Genomic DNA, 20,930 nt, shown 5'->3' with positions numbered 1-20,930 from the left:
AAGATGGTTTGTTCCTAACAAAATGCTACATTTTGTTTTAACAGTCAATGTGTACCCTACTTTTAAGTGGATACTAGGGCTGCTTCGCTCATGGTTAACAAGGGCAAGTTATTCAAGGCAAGTCCCAGAGAAGAGTCTTGAATAAAACTTGGGAATGGATGGCTCACTCTCTTCCTACTCAATTTCATATCTACTGTGCCTCTCCGAAGAGTGTGACCTAAATATACCCATCTAACACAGGTGAAACAAGAGAGTAGCTGCAGAAAAGGAGAAGAAAGAAAGAGAAAAAGGAGAGAGAAACAAAGGATTAATTGTAGAAAGAATTCCCAAATGTTTCAAAATAGTTGAGGCAATAAGCTTGGGGTGTGTGTACCGCAGAACCAAGAATAGACATCATGAGAAGGTGAAATTATTAAGAGAAAACTGAAGGCCAACCAGTAAAAGAAAAAAAAATCCATTTTTCATATTTTTGAGGGCAGAATTAAGACAAAGATTCCAGTTGTAAACAGCATTAATCAAAATACAATATTCAGATCATAGGAAATAAAGTCATATTCATTTCTGAGCACAATATTTTAACTGGGACATTGGGAAATTCCATTGAATAGAAGAGAATAAGAATAAGGAAGTTTCCTTTCAGTTCTAATTGTTGGAGTCTAAGTTAATTTAGGGTTTATCAAATAGGATAAATATGGTCCCCAAGTGAAACAAAGAAAAATAAACACCTTCTTTCCCCCCACTTTTTTTTCTTTATGTGAAGGATGAATTCAATACATCTTATTAAAAGAAATATCAAGGTCTGTCTGTGTGAGTTTGCACCTAAATGCCATCCTGGGGGAATTATTTCTAGGTGAAGATTTAAGCCAGCAGACAATAGAATTTCGAAGATTTAGAAATGGATTAGAACAGGAAGGAGTTGTGAGGAATGTGGAGACAATTACCTTTCTTTTGATGCATATTTCTTCCAGCAAAAGGAAGCCCTTTGCCTTGAACAGCGTGCACGATTTTTGGCGAGGCCATTCCACTTTTAGAATCGTATTATAAGGAAATCATTAAAGATTTATGCAGAGTTTTCTATAAAAATGTTCATCTCAGTGTTACTGAGAATAGTGAAAAAAATAGAAATAATCTACATGCCAATGTTGGAGAATGGGTTAAATAATTTATCCAAAAAATGCAATGTGTAATGAACAGTTGAAATGGAAAGTTATATTGTTGAGTTAAATAAATCAGATTAAAATTGGTATACATATTATTTTTTGTATTATTTTATCCAAAAATATGGAAGGCAAGGATTGAAACAATAATATGATAATTGTGGCTCTCTCTGGGTGGGTAGATTATGGGTCTTTCATTTTAATTTTCTTCTTTTTGTTTATTTTCTAACTTTTCCTCAGGGAACTTGTATTGCCTTTGTAATAATAAACATGTATTTTAAATTTTAAATTATATATTTTTCATTTAGGATGTAAAAGATATACATATTTGTATTAGAAGCTAACATATATATTACATCTATGCGCATAAATGATATTTATTATGCAAAAGTATATATGTGAAATAAAGATAGAGCCTGTATTTTCTCATGCCCCACATGTAATCCATCACCAAGTGTGGTCAGTCCTATGTTCTAATGCAACTGACTTCCTTTGGTTCTTTAAACATATCATACTTATTCCCATCTGTAGATCATTGCTTGAGCTAATCCCTCTGCCTTACATGTTTTCCAACATTTACATGGTCGGCCTGTTCTCATCTTTCAGTAGTTGGCTATAACGTCATCTTCATAAAGAGGAAATCTCTGACCACTCTCCTTCAAGTGGCTTTCTCCAGCTTCCTCTATCTCATGTCTCTTGTTTATTTTCCTCAGAACATTGATCATAATCTCTAGTTCTCTTGCGTATTCATTCGTGTGCTTGATAAATGCCTGCCTCCTCCTCTAGGATGTAAGCTCCACGAAGGCAGAATCTTTGTTAGTGATCATTGTATCTTCAAAACCTAGCATAGGGCCTGACATATAGTGAATACAGAATGAATAACTAGTGAACATTTCAGCAAAAGTGGAAGACATTAAGACTTTCATCAAAAAAAGCTGGAGAACTAACATTCAGAGCTGGCTGGAGATAAACTTACTTCATGCTTCTTCTAATATGAATGAGTATTATATGCATATAAATTTATATGTATGTATATATCACATATATATGTATATATATAACATAGGTTACATATGTATACATATACGTACATATTTATAACTTACACATTTTTAAAACATGTCTGTAAATATGTTTATATGTATACATAGAAATATACAAAATTTCAAGCACATACGAAAGTAGAGAGAAGAGTATAACAAATCTTCTCCATGGGTCCATCAACCACCTTTAACAGTTATCAACCCATGGTTACTCTTGTTTCATAAACAGAACCCCTCACTTCTCTGTCTGTATTATTTCAAAGCAAATTTCAGACATATTATTTTTTCCTATAATTTTAATATTTACTCTAAAAAAATCAAAACAACCATAATTCCATTATTGCACCTAAAATTAACAATAATTCCTTAATATTTTAAATATCCAGTGTTTTTAAAAATGTGTATTTAAAAATTATTTTCATCTAAAACACTTGTCCTTGAACATTCTTCCACGTCTCATCTTTTTAAAAATTAACCTTTAATTCTTAGGTTCAATGTAGTCAAAAAGGCTATTTTATTTTCTTGGATAATTTTTTAGCTTTCAAAGCTGGACTCCTTTTCAAGTTGCCTCAGGGATAAGAGGGCCAAACAGTCTTTTCATCTGCATTATCTTGTGTTTTTTTTGGTTTTCTTTCTTTTTTTTATTGTGTTTTCCCACGAATCTTTTTATCCCTCTCAGTCCTCTCATTTTGTTAATCTACCATCAGACGATAAATCACCTTCAAAGAGTAAATGATCCTGAAACTCTATTCTAATGAACAATCTGAATTTGTAGATAGTCAATAAATATTTGTTGATTTTATTTTGTTTTGAAATTTGGATATCGTAGATAGCATAGTTTTGATAGTAATTTATGAGTTGCTATATGGAAGTAATCTTGATTTAGCTATATTAAAGTAATTTTGCCTTTTTATTTCAATAAGCTGCTAGAATTGTTGCAGGTTCTTTTTAATCTCTATAACCTTAGGCTTGTCCAATTTCTTAAGGCAGTTCTAGATAATGTTAAGTAATTGATTACATCGTGAATTATTAATAAGGACAAGAAACACATATTCCTAATAAGTTTGCAACATCCTGCAGACAGGCATAATTTGGTGGCAAAACAGAAAATTCTAGTGAGTTGCTGTAGATATGGTACCTTTGCGAGAGGTTTCCAATTGTTAATAAATTATATTTTCGGTCTTCAAGTCAGGAAGTTAAGCTGAAACGTCAGCATGAGTGCTCCCATCTGTGGTTCACTCATTCGGTAAGAGCATGCTAAGTAACCTTTACCAGCAGCAGCCAACAATATATGCTAGATATCAGCCAGCAGATCACTGAGGCTGGTCTTTTTTTCTCCATCTTAAATATTGCATTCCATCTATCTACCATTGTCACATATTCATTGGCTAGCCTAAGACTAGTGGATGAAGGAGTGATGGAAACATCCCTAGAGATGCAGAGATTTGCTTCTGGTTTTGATGGGATATTATTCTGAGGATTCATACATTTACTGACCTCAGTGCTAGTGAGGTCAGCATGACAATGCAGAGTGTATTGATTTGATTCAATTCAGGAATTGCTCATTTATCGTTTGTATTTATGTAAATAAAGCACTAGTCTTTCATCTTCCAATTACAACATGTTACTGAATTAATGTGATTAAAGATGAAGCTGGACTAATGTTACTAGGGCCTTTCTTTCTGTCATAGAGTGCAAAGGAACAATCATGTAGAATTAATAGATTTCTAAGGAGGTGAATACATATTCCAGCATCAGTTACAATAAACTCCCTCCTGTTTTTTTCTCCTGTTCAAGCCAATTTCATGCTGAAATACCTTGATATAGTTTCTTTTTATTCTTGGCTTTTCCCCCTGTTCTATGTCTGCATCTCCAAATCATATTATGTGCTAGATTTTTCTATAAATGGGAATATGATATCTTTGAGATGAACAAGGTTGGCAGGAATTTAGCATCCGCAGAGTTTTGAATAGGCATGTCTGTTATTTTTATTGAAATATTTTCAGCTATCTATTTTTCTAACACAGTAATAAAAAAGCCGGTGTATGGAGTAGGAATTACGAGTTCATACATTTGGCAACTGAACTGCTTTTTCCTAGGTCATTGCTTTGTTGGCTAAGCTTGAAATCACCTTTGGAACCAATAATACAGAGGACATAAAGCTATGACCCAAAAGATAAATCTTTTTGTTCTTTAATTGGAAGAGGAGAAAATTAAGTTTCAAAGAGGGATTATATGGTTCTTGCTCTAATTTATGTAACAGAACAGCTCTGGCCACAGAAGTAGAAACAAACATATACGCTATATTTATAATTGGTTTGATATCTGGACTTTTAATATTGTTTGAGACAGAAATCATTTTGCTGAAACACTGCAATAACAACGTGCCTTTGGTATCTGTTTCACCTCATCACTTATCCATTCAGTATAAAAATAAGTTGGGAAGTGCATTCTGTGGGAGAGAATTTTATGGAAAATACAGTATGGTTGATATTGTAGTCTATTTCTTAAACTTATCAAACTAAACCACCACCAAGAGACATTTACTGTGGGGACCAGAGATTCATTCCTAAACACCCCCTTTGACTGCCAGGTAAGGGATATCCAAGAACTGACAGCAGCATAGCATTTAAGGGCATCAGTCTGGTGCAAAAAATGAATATAGAAGAGATGGAATCACTGGGTATTGAGCAGTGGGGAAGGAAATGATTTGTGCTGCCTGCTGATATATAAAGGTATATTATGCACAACAAGAATAGCTTAGCTCCCTCGGCTCCGTGGCTTACCACACTCTAGAACTGAAGGTACATAATGTGCAGGATAAGTTTATCTTCCAGCATGGCCTGGGCAATTATTTGGTATTGATTTTCTGAAAGTTTGGTCTTACATGTCAGCATTCTGTTGGCAAACTTTGCAACATAATCCAATCAAGTCCGTGCAGAGATGAGTGTGGGTAGAGATAAACTCTCACGGGCGAGCACTTCACAGGGTTGGTGTGGAGCCCCCTACATTAAGAACGCTCTTGCAACTGCACTGTCTCCTCAGGGGAATTGTAATCTTGGGGAATCCCCGCGCCTGATTGCGGCTCTCCTCCCAACCGTGCACTTTTGACCTCTGTATTGATTCTGTCCTCTCATCAAAAGAGCCGATGTAATTCCATGTGCTAGGATCACACAGTGATTTGCATTTCGGAGCTGCAACTGTGCGCTGACCCCAAACCATTTCATCAGAATGAAGGTAGACCAAATGGCAGATGCGTTTCCCCATAATATTAAAGACTATTATGCCATTTGGTAGGTTTCTTTATCACATATAGAAAAAGGGCATACACCAGTAGCTCCAGATTTTGATTTAATTCCAGCTAGAAATCAGGAAAATCTTTGAAACATAACTGGGATTAAAAAGGATTTTATTCATTTCCACATTCAGACCAATAAACAGCATTCCTATTTGTTAAAGCTTAACACAAAATGATAAAAGTATCTGAATATATTTTCAGATACTCTGGCACTTTAAAAAATTATTTTAGCTTTTTTTCAGTGTTTTCTTGGTAATGTATGCCCATCATGAAGCCTATTCATCGACTATCTACCTAAATATATTAAATAGAAATGCCATTGGATAATTCTTTCAGGAAAATAGTAGATATTTCATTAAAAAATCCAATGCAATCTAAATATTGACCATTAAATGATTTTGCCTCTTTTCCCTCCCCCTCCTCTTTCTCCTCCTCTTTTTCCTCCTCCTTCTTCAAGTAGGGTGAAAAGTGGGGAAGAAACCATTTCTGAAGCATGGACACCAAAAGAGAATGTCACTGGAAATTAATGTAAATCTATAGTTACCTTCATTGTATTCTGCTTTCCTATCTCCCCTTTAGATCCTGTTCATTCTCATTTATTAATTTCAATCAGTATATATTTACTGAGTACTTATGTATAGGTGCTGGTAATTCAGTGATGAGAAGAACAGAAATGGTCCCTCATGGAACTGATAGGCCAAATGAGGAGACAGTCAGCAAATAATTATAGAAATAAATATAAATATAAGAAGGGAGAAGTTTATATTAACAGCTGACAGAAGAAATTATTCTATGAATGAAATCATAATTATTTGGAAAAATAATGAAAAGAGCTTGGTGGGGAGGAATGAAGATACAGAAGGAGCTGGAGACAGATGGAACCATTCTTTGGCTACCAAAGGAGAGCCTTACCACTTGTCCTATATAGAGGGAGGGAGGAGAGATTTCGTGCAGGCAGAATCGGAAAAGGAGAAGAAAGCTGTGAGATGCTCTTGAATCCTACAAACTCATGAAAAACTTGATGCAGTGGAGCATCTGTGGAAAAACTATAAAATCACTGCTCTTTGTGCCCAGATCAGGGAGAGATTAAATCAAGGTGGCACAGGGGGCCAGAGGGCTATGATTTATTAAATACTCTGGAGTTAGCAGAAAGTAGGAGGACTACTCCGGATTCTTACATGCTAGAAACTTGGAGGCTCAAACCAATAGTCCATAATCCTTTTTTTTAAAGTGCTACAAAGATAAATTACAGAGAGTATGAAAGAGTGTAACAGGGGTTCAAATTTAGATTGAGGTTTGAGAGTGCGTTAGACAACACCTCTTGGTTTTTGATTTTGAGGACAAGATTTCATTTCAAAAGAAGAGTTGGATCTTTCTATGACAAAATAATCGCAAAAATATCTGAGTTTACAAAAATGTTAAATTAGGGAATATTGGTCATAATTTAGATTGTACAGTAAATTTACATTTTACATTGTGCTTTAATGCAAATTATTTTAATAAACCCTTAAAGCAATCCAGGGAGAAAGTAAAGATGAGGCTATTGATTGACATTCAGACAGTGGCTTGCTAAAAGCTGACCTGTAGTAAGTGACAAAGGCAGAACTTGAACCCAGGTCTTCTCCCTCTAAATTCTGTGCTCTTTCTACTAACTTTGCAATACAGTGTTTGAAGTTGTGAAAGCATTCACCAGTGGTTTTTCTTTAAATAACCATCTGTTCCAATAAATATAAAGGAATGCTTAGTTTTTCTTTTTAAAAAAGCACAGTTTATTCAAATTTCCAGGAAAGGATGTATCGAACACATTGAGGTTTTCCTTTAGAGACTCTGGACATGTGGCCACGAAAGGACTGAAAGGGGTTTCAGATGCACTGCCCCAAAGGAGGGGAGGGATCTCTGAATTCCTACCTTTAGAAGCCAGGCTGAAAATAGCATCACCAATCTGGGAAAAAGTGACAATAGCCCTGCCCCTGAGATAAGCTCCTACAGAGAAATACTGTGGTGTCATTAAGCAATCTCCATGTTGTTGACTTTTGTCTTGGGGGAGAGTGGTTCCGAAAGCCTTTGACTAATCCCCTGTCTCTTCCCTCATATTCCTGTGATTAATATTTTATGGCACAGGCTCAGTTCTATGAATCACAATCGACAACATGACTGTACTTATTAATCATTATTTAAATCAATTATTACATAACAGATAATCTAGGGGACTGTCCTTTATATAAGTAGAGGATGCTGATTAGCGAAGTTTACGACATGCGCATCGCTCATTTATTATCAGTTATTATCTGTTGTTTAGTTCGGGAACGAGTCACTGTACTTGGATTCTAAAGCTTAAGATTTAAAACCCAGCTTCACCACTTTATCAGAAGTCTGACCCCAGGTAAGTTATTTAACCTTCTAGGTTTCAGATTTATCATCCATAAAATGAGATCGATGATACTTAACTTATAAAATACTTTTCAGGATAAAATTAGATTGTAAATATGAAATAAACTAATGCGGGGCTTTTTTTGCCTCTTTGTTTTATTCCTTTGGGAGATGAACAGGCCAAATTAGGGGTGCTGTTGCTGGCTAGGGAACAGTATAGATCAGGGTAGACCAGGAAAGATATTATCAACATCTCCTGTTAGCATCTAGATATTTGGACCCAGATCCCAGGACAAAGGTCACGTGCATAAGGCTGTCGTGGTGTTTTCCTTGTCTGTGATCTTCCATTTTACCACTTGATTACATTCTCTTTTGCAAGAGTTAAAAGTTTTGATCAGAAATGAAAGGTAGAACCTATGATTTCAGGCCCCAGGCCTTCCTAAGTTGTCTAAATGCCTTGTGTCCCTAACCTTCTTGTTCATTAAATTCACCCAGAGTGTTCTTCAGAAAATCAAAGTCCATGAGTGTAACTTTGCACGTGAGGTGATGGAGCATAATGTAACTGCTTCAACATGGTAGGAAAGAATTGAAAGAAAAAAGTGGATGTTTTTATTCAGAAACATAGATTTTACCTCTTCTCCCTGTAAGCTCTCTAGGACGCATCAAAGCTACTCAGGTTATATGTAAACCAGATGTATTTAGTCAATATTCCCAACAAGGATAACTTTAGGGAAATTTAAATGGCATCTCATCTCATATTACCTCATCTCAAGTATTGATTGTAGCAAACGACAACAGTGATAGGTTATAAGTAGTTTGAGAATTGGAATCAAGGACATTTAGACCACAAAAGATGGATCTTTTTGAGTGTTCATGATCTTACTTTACTGTCTTTTTGTATCAGCTAGGTTGTTTTATTTTCGGTTTAGAAGTCCCTTGCATGTTGATTGCCATGTGTCTTTCTTAGATTCATTTACTGGAAAAAGAAAATGCTCTTGAAATAATTTTTACATTGAAAAACATTTTTGACAACCACGTATCTGATGAGTACATTTGGATGTTTCTGCTAAGAAGTACAAGTCATATCTATTTAAATTAGTTCATTCTGAGGCTGGATATACGTCAGCATTTCATGCACTGAGTCTTACTAGGATGAAATAAAAAGATTAGAAGACATACTATAGATTGCAGATTTTCTCCAAGATTACAATGTTTCGATAATTTTTCACTGAGAAAAAAACATTAGGAGGCAAACTTAGCATTCAAAATGGTACACGGTTATTGCAACATGTGACCTGTACTTGGTTATGGTGTCAGAACCTCGTTTCCCAGAGTTGCTCTTCCATATTGTGAACTTGCATGTATATGAAGGAGTTATATGTTGTGATTAATTTTTGAGACTAAAAATATAAGTATACCAGTATGATGGAAGACGGGAATATATTTCCTGCACTTCAGTAAAATTGGCTTTGCTTTTGATAACTTAAATTGTTGCCATTTAGGATTTACAAAGTGTATTTAGAAAATTCCACAGAACCATCTGAATCATCCCTTTGGTTAGAGTAGTCAGACAGAAAGCCTGTGGTATGTTGCAGTGCTGTTTCCACGTCACAGGTGCGGGAAATGTGGTCTACAGATGACCAGAGAGCAGTTGTGCTATGGGGGCCAAAAGGGTGGCCAGTGAGGGCCCCCACCAATCGGGGTCTTAAGCCTGGGGAAAGCTACCAGGTAGGAGTGCAGAAATCTGCCTGCCTCTCTCCCTTTGTGCTCAGAGCCTTTTAAGGGTTTGAACCGAGCCTATGGAACCATGGCCATCTGGCTCTTATTTCCAAGCCATTGAAACAGCTCTACTCCATGCTCACCTGAGAGGAGGTTAGCATCACTAATCCAGCTGCATTTTTCCCTCTGTATTTTTCAAGTGAATCGATATAAAGGATGTATTAAATAGAAACCCTCTGACCACATCTGAATGTTACCAATAAGTATTTTTTTTCCAGGTTGGCTAATCAAGTCTGCAGAGCCTTTCACCCTGTCCTATGTGACATTTTGGATGCATTCATAAATGGTGATTTTCCTACGGGTTGGTTTCTGCTACATCAGTGTATAGAGAAGCTGAACATTTCAGCCCTTCCGTGGTGACAGGTGATGTGTCTGATTGTTTGCTGATGGTGACTAGGAATATTGATGCTTTAGAAAAAGAACTACATCGAACAGGCAATCTGCGCAGCTCACAAACTACACAAAGAGCATTTGATATAAATAAAGTGCCAACCGGGTGCTGCAGCTTTGTGCTGAATCATTTTCAAATTTTCCTTTTTGAATTATTAAATAGACCATGTCAGAACAACTCTGATTATTATCCAATCCATATGCTTCCACACCAACCTTTTATGTAATATCAAGCGACTGCAGTGATCAATTGGACCAATCGTAAACGCTCCCTCGTTCTGGAAATGATTCAAGCCCTTCACCACACTGCAGCATCTTATGCAGATATGCAAACACCTGCTGCATCGCTTACAGAGGAGGCCACAGCAGGGTCTGCTTCAGGAATGTGTGCCGTCTGCAAATATATTTAGTTCCTTATCAAGAACTTTAAGCATAAGTCCATCTTTTTGCAATTTTAAGCCTGTTTAGCTGGGTTAGCTGTAGCTGTATCTCTCCACAGCAGAATTATGGACACAACCTATGTTGTAAATAAAATGTGATCGTGCGTATTTCTAAAAACTGTTGTAGAAAAAATAAAATGCTGTCTTTAGTGTGTTTTTTTTAACAATTACATATCTGCTCAAAGCAGACACTGTGGTGTGCAGGCATGTAGCCACATGTAATTTATAAAATGTGATAAAATGATAATCTCTCACCTATGCTAATACGCAGTTTATCTAGATAAATAACTCTTAGAATAAACGCTGTGGATGCCTTTAGGGTTTTAGGCATTTAATTAAAAGGGAGCAAAAATATTACTGTCAGCTTTGGAATTTTAGCAACCTCTCTTGAAAAGGATATTCTGTAGTCTGAAAACAGATTTGTGACATTCACAGGGAACAAAAGTGAGGTGGTATTTTTCTGGTCCTTATGAAAAAGAGTCTAAAAATGCATGGTATAGAAATCTTAAGATGAAACGGTTTCCTGAGAATGCCTCTGTCCCCACCACAACTCCCTCCCAGGGCCTGGGACTGAGGGTGGAATTCAGGGGGCCTCTCTGACAATTGCCAGTGATTGGAGGTAGCACTCTTTCTCTGGCACTTTCGCCATAGTCCTGGTGTGTTGCCATCACTCACAATGACTGCTGAAGCAGAGGGCTTTCTTCCCATTGCCTGTGTGTGATTTTGACATTGGACACAGGGAGGCAGGGCGAAGCAGTGGCAGAGACCAAGCCTAGGGAGGAAGAGGCAGCCCAGGCCCTGGAGGAAGCTGCCTTCCAGAATGCAGAGATTACGGTGGCTCAACTGCTGTCCACTTAACCCTAAAGATACATCCCAAGCTGCAGTGTGAAAGACATATTCAGTAATGACTCCTTTTAACTGTTCCATTGTCTGCTGAAAATTGATTTGGATTTTCTTTACATGAATTTTTCTGGGAAAACACTGGTTACCTTTATGTGACAAGCTCTGCCTCTTTAAATACATAGATTGCACACCATGTATACATATCATGTGTCTTTCTTTTGTTTACTTTTGCTCTATTTTATAGGATTTGGAACACAAAGAAGGATAACAAAGGCCTTGTATTGTAATGCAGTGATAACCTACCCTTGAACAAATTAATCTAGCTATTTGTCTACAATTTTGATACTAGATGACATGCTGGCAAACCATGAAATTATTACTTTAAATGAATGTGGTATGATATTTCTATTTTTTTCACAGAGTAGACTCAGTGTTCATCTAACGTGGTTTAAAATCTCCATTGCATGTGGAGATTCTCAGCGCTTTTGAAAGAGATAAGAAATGGTCTAAAAACTTGCGAAAAAATAATGAGAAAGGAGTTAGATTTTTGAAATCACTTTTAGTTCTTGTTTGGAATATTCATTTTTCCCTGTAATTTCACTTTTGGATCCGGAAAATAGGACGCTTTGTAATAACAGAACAATTGTGATGGGACTTATTTGGTACAGTTCGTGAAATAATTTCATAGGTCTGGAACAAAGATACTATTCAGATGGGCAAACGTGAGCTATATTGACAATAGATAAACTATAGGAGGTGGGTCAGAGGTGTGTGTGTGTGCATGTGTATAAGTGTGTGTGTGTGTGTGTCCCCTTTCTCATCATACCTGGAGACTCATACAACAGTTATAATCAAAATCAAAATTTAACCCTTATAATTTCAAGTGGAAAAGAAATTTAGGCAGTCAATTGTTAACAATCCAAGTTAATAAGCATACTGTTTGGGTTTTTCCCTCCAGGTACATTTTAGCCATTAATGTTGACAAACAATAGCCCAAGATGTGTATTTTAACATTTCAAAATAATTGTCGGGGCAAAAACGAGAGGAGATGGGGATACTACTCTATATATTTTCCTCGTGGGCAATGGAAATAAGCTGTCATGATTCCATAGTCTTTCAACCTCCCTCCCCTCCCCCCTTCATTTGATCACATTGTTCACACAAAGAACCAATGAGCCATTGTGCCATTACCTTAAAACCCTATATTAATGAGGCAGCTACGATTTTTAATCATTTGAGTTAAGCTTTGAATATTCTGTTTGCTAATATCATGTGTCCATTTAAAATGAGAACAAGCATTTTATTACAATATTTCATTTGCAAATAGTGAATAAAATACTGATTTTTCTCTTTGTAAAGTTGTCAAATATTCTGAAGGAAGCATTTTATTTGTAAGGAGTTAAGCTTATCTCTAAAAGCAAGGGTGAAAAAAAAAAAAGAAAAATGTGTCCTGAAGAGTCAGCCAGGGAGATAAGGGCCCTGGCATTTTGTTTTACTTGCAAAATTTTTCTTGCAAAAACATGTGTATTGACCTCCTTCACTTAACAAAGCTCGAAAGCATTTGACATAGCCCTTAACTAGGACCTAAAGAACTTACACTTAGTGTATTTTGGAGATATAATTGTGTGAAGGAAAGGAAGAATTTTTTTTTTTTGCTTGGTCTTTCGTTACGGTAAATTTGCTTTCATTTATTAAAATGGCTTAGAAAAAACACTTTTAATAAAGTTTGTATAGCACTATAATTTAACTTTATTTTTGTTTTTAGCTAATAACTGTTCTCTGTCTTAAAGTATAACATCCAAGCCACCTTGATTCCACAAATGTCAATGTCACAAGAGTTAGAAAATGGTCTCACCTTTTAAAATCCGTGAATAAAAAGGCAGTAGCATATTTAGCCTCTTGAAAATTGCCAAACAAATAATCTGTAGACTATTATTACTGTTTTCTTTTATAATTCTTTTTCTTGTTTGATGAAAAAATCTAAGATTTGTTGAGATGCTAGTCAAAAAAGGGTGAAACTACTGGATTCTGAATGCCTCTTACTTAACAAATACATAGGATCAGCTGTAAAATATTAATTTGAAATAGGAAGAGAGGCATTTTACTGTGATTTGGTACTGTTTCCTGAATACAAATTATATTCACAAAAGAAAATCAGGAGCAGAATTTAGTAAAAGTTAAAAGAAATTGACACGAGTGGAGTTTTAATAGCTAATAAAAAATCCCAGGCACTTTAATAGATTTATTGCATTCATATCAATGAATATATACTTTAAAAACAAACATAAGAACACATAGGGAATTTTCCTTGACTTATGTTTCTCACATCTCAGCAGCTACTTAATCTTTCATCTAAGATCTTTTTCAATGTCATCTAGGAGCCACAACATTGGCATTTTTAAGAATTTGGGTGTCTGCCTAAAGCTAAATCTCAATATCGGGGTGAAATGGCAATACTATTTCATTTTGCAGATGAGGAAAGTCATTTTTAATCCATCTGAGATCACAGACAGCATAGAACCAAGGCTCTATTGGAGAACGTTAGGCTCCCAACCCCGCTCTTTGCTGTAAAAGTCCGGCTGATCTCCCACTTCATTCTAACCCGGAATGTACCCAGTTCTTTCCTCTCGTCCTGACCCGCCCCCTTAGCCACATACAGATGCCCTCTTACTTGAAACCCTTGGATTGACTTCTTTTTTCTTATCATAATGATGATTTCTGTAAAATAATCAATCAACCAAGCATTTGATCCTATGAACTGGCCGGGGGTGCCGAAGCCACAAAATTTTGCTAAGCTCTGTCTTCTGCATTCTTCAGTAGAAGCAAATGTAGTTTTTCCAAAGTAGTTATTAGACACTTTATTTTAGTTACCTTTTTTTTTTAGCAACAGAATCTAAGCAGCCTGATTGGAATTTCAAATGATCATCGCACTGAATTTGAAAGTCTGTCTTACACAGAATGTAACATTTTTCTTATATTTTAACCAAGTAGAGGCAAGTAGAAGGTCCTTTTATCTTTTTCTAGCCAAACGTATGTTCGATATTATTAATTCAAGCAGAAAAAAGAACATCCCATATCATTGACTATTTAATAAGATTTTTCAGTCTTTGCTTAGGTCATCAATTGCTCCCTTTCTCGATAAGTATACCAATTTTCATCATTCTCTGATTTGGTTTATTCTTAAGGGAAATGAAATCTACATTAGCTTGCCAGAGCACACAAAAGCCAGTTTGTTAGAAAACAAGACATTGCATCATTTTATTTATTTACTATTCATTTTTAAGCAAGAAAATGAGTTTGAGTTATCACCTGGTCCTTTACACTTAGTTTTCCTTTCTTCATACAGGAAGAAGCAAACACTGTCCCTGTCAAATGAAAAATGAGGCAGAATTGGTGACGTGCATGTTTGTCAACATAAGCAAGATCAAATGATTGCTCAGCAGGAAGAAGCCATGGGAAATCCAATGATTTTTGACTAATTAGCAAAATAATAATAATGTCTCCCTAATGATTACCTTGTACTGGGTTGTGGCATTTTATCAGACAAATATTCCACTAGTGCAAAACTAGTGTTTTGAAGATAAACTAGTGATTTCACTTGAAATCATGGATGTGGAGCATTGCTGACAAATCTTTCGAAGCATCCTGTTCCTCCGTATCACTTGAGTAATTGAGAATGAGAACTAAGCTATACTTTTTCTTCACATTGTCATATAACCAGTGTGTGTTTTAAGTAACATTTTATAAGAAAAAGCAATGCATATTTTTCAGGACCATTTAAAGTTGGAGTTCATTCTATCCCTTCAGGGAATTTTACCAGAGGCGTTCATGAGGAATAACTTGATTGAAAAGAGCAATGTAAACAAGAATCTTTTTCAACAAGCTAGTCAAAGTTACAGTGTCCATTACCGTATAGCCATATTTTTATTACTCTTTTATGAAACTTCAAGAAGATATTGAGGCAGACCCAAATTCTTAGTCCTGGAAAATGCCGCTGGAGCTGACATTTTCAGTGAAGTTCAGTAGTCAACCGTTATTTATAGGAAACACAGTGAAGACAAGAGCATCTCTCAGGTCTTGGGGCGTGTGCTGAGCTCTGGGGAGTAGCTTGCCTGAGATATATTCACAGGATTCCTGGCTCAGGACAAAGCTACATATTTCTCACTTTCCTGTGTGCCAGATTTACACCTTAAAAATAGAGATCAAGGACGACGAATGAGCTTGGAACCAAGGGAACACTGTCTGAGGGAACTTAGCTTGTCATGTGGTGTCTAGGTTAGGAAGCACTACATGGACCTTGCTGATTTGAGCATTCAAACTGCTTGAATTGTATTAAATTTCACCAAGATTGCTGGCAAAACTTCCAAACGATCAGAGGCAAAATTATCTCATCAAATTAAAAAGCAGACATGATTTGAAATTATTTTTTTTAAACTAGCAAGCTACTTGTTTGTGTTCTTTTAAAATTTTACCCTTTAATGTAATACAAATTATTATTTATGTTTTTCGATTGTGATAGTTCAGCTGATATATGGGTTGCAACAACAAAAACAACAAAAAAAATCTGTTTTCTTTCTTTATATCCAGATCACCAAGAAAGAAGTTTTATTGCTGAGTAAGTACTGTTTGTGCTTACAGCAGTTAATGCAGGGCCGGTGATTATCTTTTTTAAAATTTTTTTATTATGTTTTGGCACTGTAAGTCTGTTCAGGAAATTCTTCTGGCATCCTTCTCTCCACTGGGATCACTTCTAGGCCCTTCCTTCCCCTGGAGCAATAATTTCTATGATAGTAACCTGGGAAAAACAATGGGAAAAGCACCTATCCTTTGTCTAACCCAGGAGAGAGCGATAATAGGGAGAGACAGGGAGTGAGGAGATGACAGCTATGATGGGGGACGAGATAAAGAGGAGGAGGGCAGAGGGAGTGGGCTAGGAAAGACAAGAGCAGTGCTGATAATGTGCTGAGGTGGGGCTGGGGGTGAGAGGACAGAGCTTACTGTAATGAACCACATGGTTGCCACCACCAAACGGATGCTCAGAGATTGCTCTTAAGTCTCCATCAACCCCAGTGAATTTTTCTAAGACTCCAGCGCTGCGCTGGCCGACAGAGTAGCCGTTAGCCACTGTGGCTGTTGAGCACTTGAAATGTGGCTAGTCAAAAAACGACACATGTGCTGTGTAAAATACATACTGGATTTCAAAGATTTAGTATTAAAAAACTTAAAATATCTCATGAATAATTTTCATATCAATTACATGTTGAAATGATAATATTTAAGATATTTCATTAGAATTCATTTCATTTTTTTTTAACTCTTTAAAAGTGGCTACTAGGAAATTTAAAATGACCTCTGTGGCTTGCTTTAACAACCACATTTCTGTATCTCATGCTTTGGCATCTTGGAGCCTTGCTGACCTTGCAGCCTTGACTCTCCCATGGCCAGCCAATTTCTAGAAATAGTAAAGGACTTGCGTATGAGCATACCTTCTATACACAAACCAACCAATCCAGGGCCCATATCCCAGCTACCTCCTTTATTGGCCTCTCATACTCTGAGCCACTACCCACTTGCCTTAATCACCCCAGAGCCAAGTACCAGACAACTAGGGACAGCCCCTATGCCTCAGAGTCATTGGAAATTATTCAAACTAGCCAATTCTAAGCCTGTTTACCCTGCTTCATCCATTCTTTCCTGTGGAAACCACAATAAAAGTGCTTTGCACATGTTTGCCCCTTGTCCTGACTGACCCTGGTGCTTCTCCATGTGGCCCCCCTGGGATGGTGTGCCCCCTCCTCTGGGGATCTGTGACTATAACAAACTATCTTTTTAATGGCAGACATTTCCTGATGTGCTGGCATTGCCATACCTGAATAATAACAAAGCCTACATTTTAGAACACTTGTATCCTTTTTGTAAGGGACAGCGCTACTAGAACTCTCTTTCTCCAAGTGTAATCCACCGTTGTTTGTGGTAGAATCACCTAAAGCCTTCAACGTTTGGATTTCTGGACCCCCTTAACCAGCACAGCTCCTAAAGCATAATGTTAGCTCAATAAATGCCAGCTATTATTACTTTAACACCATAATGACAATGATAGTAGTAATAATAATGAGATGGTTTCCTTCTGGTTTGGGAAGACCATTTCTTATTTTTTATTATTACTTTTGTTACTATTTTGTTATATATTAAATATATATATTTATTTGTAGATTAGCATTTATTGAGTGTTTACTTTTCAGCTTGTGTTGAGTGTTTTATACACTATTTCATTTAATCCTCACGACAACCAATCGAGTCACAAAGAAACAAAGAAAGTAACTTGCCCGGAGTCACACAGCTTGCTAGTGTTGGAGCACACATTTACTTTTGAATGATATGTAATTTAAGTACTCACTTAACACTGTTAGGCACAATACTCATTCAGAAGGATAATAGAATGTATATGCACAATTTAAGATTCTAATGAAACAAATGTACATGTGTGCTCCACCAGGCAAATGGTGTTGCTCCTGTCTATTCGTGTGTGCACATTTCTTCACCAAAGGTAGCCCACCTTGACTTTTGTGATGGGCATCCCCCTGGTTTTCTTTATATACGTGCCACCAAATATGTGTCTTTAAGTAGTGTTTTACTTAGATTTGCCTCTTCTCAGAGTTTGGACAAATGGACTCACACCACGTGTAATCCCACTGTCATTTGCTTCTTTTGCTCGATATGTTCCTATGAGATCCATCTATAGTGAAGGGTGTAGTTGTAGTCCACTGGCATACTGAATTCTATAGTGTGAATATTTTTTTGGTTGACATTTTTTGTTCAACATTTCGATTGCTTTATGTTTTTGCTATTAAGAACAATCATTAGATATACTCTATTTTTTTCCTGTTCCTGTACATTTTCAATGATGCGTGTTCCTTCTTTTTTACAAAAACAAATATTAACTAGTATTAGTTAACTAATATTAACTAATATTTTAAATGGATATTAGACTTACAGGAAAGTTACAAAAATCATACAGAGAGTTCCCAGAGACCCCTCATCCTGCTTCTGATGTTAATATCTTACGTTACCATAGTGCAATTATCAACTAGGAAATTAACATTGATACAGTATTATTGACTAATCTGTGTACCTCTTTGACTTTCATTAGTTTCTTCACTGACATCTCTTTTTTGTTCCACGATCTTATCCAGGATCCCACATTGCGTTTAGTTTTTATTTTTGAGGGCATACTTTGAACTTATATCTGTCTCACTCCAAAATTCACAAGAGCAGTGTTTCAGGGAGAATAATTTTAAGGCAGCATGTGACATAGATTTTAGGGCAGAGAGCTAAAAGCAGGAATGTCAGGAGAGCCTTCTATATTACCATTGCGCAAGGCAGAGAGAGGGACGGGTGTGGCAGTGGAAAGCTCTCTGTGTATATCCACCTTTATATAGCACAGACTGCACTGTACTGTGTTCATCTGTCCCCCATACAAGCCCACAAGTTCCTTAAGAGCAGGGATAACTAAAGCTCGTTCATCTTAGTGTCTCCTTCAGATACTCAGAAGACTGATTGGCTATAGACATGTTTTGGTGAAAGTTTGTCAAATAAATTAATATGAATGAGAAAGGCAAGCTGAAGGGAAAGCTATGACACACAGAAAGGTGAAGGGAGAACAAAAATAGAAAAGAAAAGAGACATCTGATCAGCTGGTGGGCTGAGGGAGACACATACAGAAAGTAAGACATTGAGAGCAGAAGACGAGACAAAGCAAGAAGTCAACGGAGAGAAGCAAGGAGATGGAAGTAGAAGCGGCTAAGACAGCAACATTCTTCCCACTGTGTGGCTCACTTAGATTCTGTACATTACCATAAATCACTTAACTTTAAAATTTTGCCTCCTTTATTTATTGCTGTTCACTGCTCTCAGGCCTTTTTTTATCATTTATTCTCTCATCCCACTCCGTCACAAGATGCTGCTAAGAATAGTCTCCCGCCACAGCAATAGATGTCATATGATGCCTATACCTCATTGTCACTCTGCCACTTCTAGTGCTCAGCCCTCCCAAGCTGCTTCCCGCCTCAAGGCCTTTGAACTTGCTGCCCCTCCTCCTGAGATTCCCAGCCCCTAGATTTTCATAGGGGTGGCTTCGCCTCTTCCTTGAAGGTTTAGCCCCACTCACTTTACCCTCTCTCTTACTATGTTGTTTTATTGTGTTCAAAGTGCTTAGGGCTCTGGGGAATTTTCCTGTTTATTTATTTACTCTCTTCTTTTTCATTTTTCTTCTTCCACAGAGAATATTAGCTTCATGAGAGAAGGGATCTTGTCTGTCTTATTCACCACTGAAACTCCAGCACCTAGAAGAGTGTGAAAGGACTATGAAGTGATGGACAAATTGCTCTGCACACTGGATTTAATTTAGTCATGGGCTAGATGAGGTGGAGGCCACACCCATCACTTAAAACTTCATTCCTCCAAGTGGTTCAACGGCTCTCCACTCTCATTCATTATGTTTTGCTTTATTTTTCAACTGGGCATCAATTCTTTAAGGATAAAGGAGAATAACTGTTACGGTTCCAGGGTAAAATTCGTTTAAAAATAATTTACTGAATGGGGACAGAAGTGAGGGAAGAGCTACTTCAGAGCGAAGACAAAATTCCAGATAAACTTGATATCTCTTAGGCAATTCAATGCTTCAATTCAACATTTTTTGAATGCCTGTTAAGTGATGGGGATTTTTAGGCTGCTTACTTTTAAAACAGTTTATGATGAGGATTTTTAGGCTGGTTACTTTTAAAACTACAGATAAGAAGCAGGCTCCAAGGAGTGGAATTTGTTTGCCCTTTTGATTAGAGACAATTGCAGTTGTAAAGGAAATCTCCATGCCTCCCTCTCTGGAATTTGTTTGCCCCTTGTTGGGAAAACATTACATTTCTAAGTGAAACATCTACCTGTGAAGATGCTTCCCCCTTGTTGAGAAAACATTTACACTTCTAAGGGAAACATCTATCTGTGGAGATGACTCCCCCTCTGAGCCAGGAGGAAGGGGGGATGGCCTTATCTCTGGAAACTGCCTGGCAACCTCATGTAACTGACCCTCACCCCAAAATCCTCCTTTGTCTTTAGTTGAAGATAATATTTGAGCGGTGACTTCTGCCATTTACTCAATCCGGTTTGATTCTTATCTTAAAGTTATGGGACCGCCAAATGGCCAGACCAAACGGGCACTAATAAAGAGATAACTCACTTACCTATGCCTTAAATTTGGCCCTAACCCTCAGTTCGGGGCAGCAGGAGCAGGAGCTCTGACTGCCCGTGGGTCCTGTCCCCACGCACCAGCTCTGCCTGCCCATGGGTCCTGTCCCCATGCCAGCGGGGGCAGCAGCAGCAGCTCTGCCTGCCCATGGGCTCTGTCCCCATGCCAGCGGGGGCAGCAGCAGCAGTAGCAGCAGCAGAAGCTCTGACTGCCCATGGGTCCTGTCCCTATGCTACTCTACCTCTATTCTCTAAATAAAAGAGCACTACTGCCAGATCTTGAGAGTCTAAGAAATCTTTCTTTCGACTCCTCGGCTCACCGATCCCGCATCATTAAGTACCAGGTACTGTAGTAGAAATGGCGAATATT

This window comes from Equus przewalskii, chromosome 8 (assembly GCF_037783145.1).
Source record: "Equus przewalskii isolate Varuska chromosome 8, EquPr2, whole genome shotgun sequence".
Classification (NCBI taxonomy): domain Eukaryota; kingdom Metazoa; phylum Chordata; class Mammalia; order Perissodactyla; family Equidae; genus Equus; species Equus przewalskii.
This window is presented reverse-complemented; position numbering follows the sequence as displayed.